The sequence below is a fragment of the Triticum dicoccoides genome, chromosome 1B (genome assembly GCF_002162155.2).
Source record: "Triticum dicoccoides isolate Atlit2015 ecotype Zavitan chromosome 1B, WEW_v2.0, whole genome shotgun sequence".
NCBI classification, from domain to species: domain Eukaryota; kingdom Viridiplantae; phylum Streptophyta; class Magnoliopsida; order Poales; family Poaceae; genus Triticum; species Triticum dicoccoides.
The window spans coordinates 667756719-667761819 of record NC_041381.1 but is presented as its reverse complement, the minus strand read 5'-3'; the positions used below and the strand labels follow the sequence as shown (position 1 = coordinate 667761819).

At 41.8% G+C, this 5101-nt stretch overlaps 1 long non-coding RNA gene across 1 annotated transcript; it reads right to left on the bottom strand.

Annotated features, from left to right (window-relative positions):
• Positions 1-1088: 1088 nt before the first annotated feature.
• LOC119311941 lies at positions 1089-3438 on the bottom strand. Its single transcript, XR_005151186.1, has 5 exons — positions 3128-3438; positions 2768-2839; positions 2500-2684; positions 2331-2403; positions 1089-1315 (listed from the first exon to the last, which is right to left on the bottom strand). It is a non-coding gene; the product is annotated as an uncharacterized LOC119311941 (long non-coding RNA).
• Positions 3439-5101: the final 1663 nt, after the last annotated feature.

Sequence of the window (5101 nt, the reverse complement as noted above, 5' to 3'; positions counted from 1 at the left end):
AAGTGCCAAGATTCTGGAAGAACAACAAAATTCAATATAATTAATTAGATTTTGCTGCTAAGTGCCAAGTCTCAAGGAGGCCACCACACGGGAGCAGTCCTGACACCAGTCGGAAATAGAACCAAAACAGAACCAAACGGAACAAAAAAATTAGTATAATTAATTGGAGTCCTTCCTGAAGCTGTCCCTGCAAAAATAGACCCAAAACGAGCCCAGTCGGGACGCGTCACCATGCCACGGAAACAACATGAATCAAACCACAACAAAAAATCAAATCCGGGGCTCACGTGAGGACTAAGACAGCGCTCAGAGGGCGCTTGGGCTTGTTGGAGTCCTTCTCGGCCTTGCTCTTCATCACCACAAGTCTGCATCGCCATAGAAATAATAGCAGCAAAGCTAATCAGAACCCGACGTGAAACAACATCAAGAAAACGCAAGCAAAACCACCGCGGGAAATGAGTCCATCACCTAAAACCAAGCAGATGATAACACTGAGTAAGAAAGGCTGATGAGAGGTGCTGGTTTACCTAAAACCATTTCCTTGATAACACTCATTTCCATCTAAGGAACAACATCTCGTGTGACGAAAACTTACGAAACAAACGACTCATAACACAATATCACACCTACTCATAGGTGAGAACAAGGAACCTGCCATTTATCTTTCAAATTTAGAAGAACATCACTTCAATCATCCATAGCTAACAAACCTAGATAGAAAGTAATAAACTTATACCCCTGATACAGACCAGGAATCAACACAAACAATCAGTACATTCTAACATGTTAAGTGGCTACCATTCCAACCATAATCGTACCATGGCATGAAAGAACAAAAATCAGTGACCTCACTGTTACAAATTAAACAGATGCTCTTCTAATACTATACCATTCAAGCTCATGGACGGGATCAACAATACTAATAAACTACAGATACCATGGTACAGCAGCAAACAAATAGTGCAATTATCCCACCACAATGGGGAATAAGTTTTTGTTCATAGTGCATCAGTTTAGAATTTGAAATCAACTGATATTTTCTTTCCATGGAGAAAATCCTTACAATCGGCAAATACAAGTGACCATGAGAAAGGGAGACTAGTTTAAAGCGAAAGCAACACCAAAATAGTATCAAACTGATTCATGTAATCCAGTTAATGTCAAAACAGTAGCTTAAAGGTTCAAAACTGTTGAACATTCAGACCATAAAGAAACATGTGAGCCAAATTTTGTTCTGTGTCTAGTAAGAATTCAATACAATGAATGTTCAAAGCTCGACCCGGTACTCCATCTTCTTCTCTGCCATCCCGAACATCTGCATCGCGCAAGCACCGCCATCAATTAACCTCAATCACAAGCTAGAAATCAAAGAGGAAGGCATATACACATAAAAAAGACCATGAAAATTCTATAACAAGGCGTCTTGTAGTTGCCGGGTAGCAACTTGAGAATGAATGATTGATATCCTGGAAGTTGTAAATTGGAAGCAAGAGAAGCTACTAGTCAGGTTAGTTTCAAGTTCTGAAACTAAATGCATGGGGTCCAGTTTTAGTATTCTGTGTAAATTAGTCATATGTTGTACCTGTAGTTACACAATGATTTTGCTCACGTCAGATAACATGTACTTCTATACGAGAGAGAGGATTGCTATCAGTCAGTTTGTGCTAGTGGGCTGCAAATCTACTACATTTTATTGTGCAATGCCACTCAGTTTGTGTAGCTAAACTGCTAACAATCAACCGAGCAAGTGCATATATACTTCTCGTGAGCACGACCGATTTTCTAATCAGGCTAAATTAAGACCGCAAGACCATTTTCTCGCACTGGAAGGTTACACTATACTTCTTCTGAATAATCCAATCATTTTATGACAAAACCAAATATGTTGTAGAATAAAAAATCTACAAGGTGAATAGTAGGAGCTGAGTTTTCAATGAATGATACATCGGAAGCATAAAGTAGATATTCTACGGGTTCTGCGGCAAGCTAAGCAAGTCACCAACTGGACCAAAACCCATGTAAGTTATGTTCAACAGACTAATGATGATAACTTGACTTCAACTGATACCTTGGGTCAGTTTCTGCATTCGAGTAATATGACATTCAAACTTTTAATAGCAAAACCATGCATTGTCCTGTGATACAAAGTGGTGCTATAAAACACATGGTGTTATGTTACAGTGCAAGCAGACTGAAAATCTGGCATCATTCATCATCAAACCATATGGTGCTGCAAGTAAACTATGTGTCTGGTTTATTAAACAGAGTGTTATGTTCAGGTGTAAACAGACTAAAAATCTGCGCGGGCAAATCACGTTGGAGAAAGGTACTTTATGGTTGGGTCACGGCGAGGAGAGAGGTCGAGTAGGCTTCCTGAAACTCCTCCATGGATGGCACGGGGACCTTAAACAATGAAACGACAACGGTAAGCGCACTGTCTAAGGTACATTCCAGCAAACACGTAGCAGATGTAAGGATGACCCAGAGCCAGCGCATTACCCAAGCCAAGCCCTTAAGCTGTAGGTTACCAAATTTGTCATCCAATGTCATGGGCTCGAGCAAGTCATAGTACAGTTCCATGTACACCTCGTAGTAGGAGATCTCGACGGAGCACCAGGTGTTGGTACAGTGCGCCGGGATTGTCGCGACCGACAAGGGATGAGCCCCGACAGATCTTCAATGCCCTGTGTAACAACCATGTTTGTTTCAGCTAGTGTGGCATTTCGACAAACAGGTTGTGGGCAAGACCAGGAGAATGGAATGGAACCTGCATGGTGTAGGTCATGCCGCTGCCCATCGCTCCATAGGCAAACACGGTCATGCGCTGGCTGATCCAGATCTGCAAAAGATAGAGAGAGAGTCAAACCGAGAGAGAGGGCAGGTCCACCACCAGAAAGCTCCCGCGCTGGCTGATCTAGATCTACGAGCCCGGGCAGGGAGCTCCCAGAACATGGCGATCAAATTAATGGAACGGCCATGGCAGCATCAAATTCTACGGGATTTCACCATTGCGAACGGGATCTCGGGCAAAGCGAATCAGACGGGCAGCGGCATACGCGTGCCGGATCTACCGAAAAGCTATTTGGGTTACAGGCGGGGAGGGAGGGAGGCGGGTGTGCGGACGAACCTGACGGGAGTAAAGAGTGGACCTGGGCACGGTGATCGTGCAACCGTCGCTGGGCGTGCGAAAGCTACAGGAGGTCGTGGCAGACCGCTTCGGCTTTGCGCCACAGCAGAACTCGACGTCGCTGGCCACAGCCCGCAGCCAGCGTTGCGTGCCGCATGACGAGGGCGCCGACCTCGCCGCCGCCGTCGTGCATGAGGGTGCTGACTGCTATGTCCTCGCCGGGATCAGGCGTGGGAGGTGGCGGTGACAAGTGAGTCGAGTGGGAGAGAGAGGAGGGGACGAGGGGCGGCAGAGGGGCCGGAGGAGTTGACGGTGAGGGAATCGGGGAGAAATAAAGGGGGCGGGGGTAGATGGAAGATGTTAAATGGGGGGAGGATAGAGCTAGGGTTTCTCCTCTGGTGGGGAGGCCAGGGGTGAGGGCAGCCGTTGGATCTGGAATGATCCAACAGTGTTTCGTGCATGATCTGTGTGTCTTGTCCACGGACCAATCAGAACACAATACATAATTATGACCAACTAAATTGGTCGTGATAGCTTCATTTTTTATTTTTCGAGTGCTCAAAATGAGTTTTTTTTGTGAAGAGCCAACCAAATATTTGTTGCAAATTTGTACCAAATAAATGTTCTAAAATATTAGTCCATGTTTAATGCACAATTGACCAAATGGTTGGGTGTAATAAGTTTTTATCCACCTCTCGTGAAAAAGACAAATTTCCATCGATTCAGCAGGAAGCGGGTCAAATTTGAACTGCAGCTGCCTCATAGGTTGCTCTTTATTTTTTTGAAAAAACATTTCTCGATACATAAGTATCTATTTAATTAGAGAAACATTAAAAAATTCAAAGATTCAACCACTAGCTAGGAACGGTCATTCCCGCCGTTTTGACAACATTTTGAAACGGGCATAAAAAATTCAAAAAAACAAAAAATTGGAAAACCTTCGCATTGTGTCATTATATGTGACCAAGTTATCAGGAAAAATTATAAACTTGTAATACGACAATTACTTTAAAAAAGTGTTCTCGGAAATGAGCTATCATGGATGAAGATCAATGGCTTTCAACCCAAATGCTCAATATTATGGCCACATTCATGACTTAATTTGTTCAAATGATCTCATGTTGTGCACAAGTGTGCATCTTGGAATGGCACACATTGTTGCCTAAGGGATTTTTCATTTTCTTTGGACCAAAGTTTCATTTTCCATTTTTTGAGTGCCCAAAATGAGTTTTTTTGTGAAGGACCTATAATAAATTTGTTGCAAAATTGTACCAAATCAATTTTCTAAAATACTAGGATATATTTAATGCACAATTGACCAAATGGTTAGGTGTCAAAACTTTTTATCCACCTCTGGTGAAAAAGGAAAATTTCCACCGATTCAGTTGGAAACGAGTCAAATTTGAACTGCAGCTGCCTTATAGTTTGCTCTTTATTTTTTCCAAAAATCATTTCTAGGTACATAAGTATCTATTTAATGAGAGAAACACCAAAAAAATCCAATATTCCACCACTAGACGAACGGTCATTCCAGTCGTTTTGACCGCATTTTGAAACGGGCATAAAAAATTCAACAAAAATCAAAAAATTAGAAAACCTTCGCATTGTGTCATTATATGTGACCAAGTTATCAGGAAAAATTATAAACTTGTAATACGACAATTATTTTAAAAAATTGTTCTCGAAAATGACCTATCAAGTGTGAAGATTCATGGCTTTCAAACCAAATGATCAATCTTATGGCCACATTCATGACATAGTTTTTTCAAATAACATCATATCGTGCACAAGGGTGCATCTTGGATGACAAACAATGTTGCCTAAGGAAGGTTTCATTTTCTTTGGATGGAAAATTCATTTTCCATTTTTCCGAGTGCCCAAAATGAGTTTTGTTGTGAAGGACCTACCATATATTTGTTGCAAAATTGGACCAAATCAATTTTATAAAATACTAGGCCATATATAATGCACAAT